The sequence below is a fragment of the Primulina huaijiensis genome, chromosome 15 (genome assembly GCF_012295235.1).
Source record: "Primulina huaijiensis isolate GDHJ02 chromosome 15, ASM1229523v2, whole genome shotgun sequence".
Taxonomy (NCBI): domain Eukaryota; kingdom Viridiplantae; phylum Streptophyta; class Magnoliopsida; order Lamiales; family Gesneriaceae; genus Primulina; species Primulina huaijiensis.
In genome coordinates, this window is record NC_133320.1 from 8,365,773 (window position 1) to 8,366,084 (window position 312).

The window sequence follows — 312 nt, forward strand, 5'->3', positions numbered from 1 at the left end:
TGAATTATTGATTTTAGTTGTTGGTGGTTCTATTATACCTATATTTTCCCAATTTTGTGCATTTTCTGCTAATGAATCCAAATACTCCATAGCTTCATTTGGGTTTTATCTTCAAAAGTTCCATTACACATGAATTTTATCATTTGCCTATCTTTAGGTATTAGACCTTCATAAAAGTGAGAAACTATTCTCCTTGTTTCAAAACCATGATGTGGGCATGTATTAAGTAATTCTTTATATCTATCCCAACATTGATAAAATGTTTCTCCTTGTTTTTGAGAAAAAGTAGTAATTTGTCTTTTAAAAGAGTTT

The 312-nt window shown here is 28.8% G+C and overlaps 1 non-coding gene across 1 annotated transcript; it reads left to right on the top strand.

Annotated features, from left to right (window-relative positions):
- The first annotated feature begins 201 nt into the window (after positions 1-201).
- Positions 202-312, top strand: LOC140960615 (small nucleolar RNA R71). The gene has a single exon (XR_012172216.1). It is a non-coding gene; the product is annotated as a small nucleolar RNA R71 (small nucleolar RNA).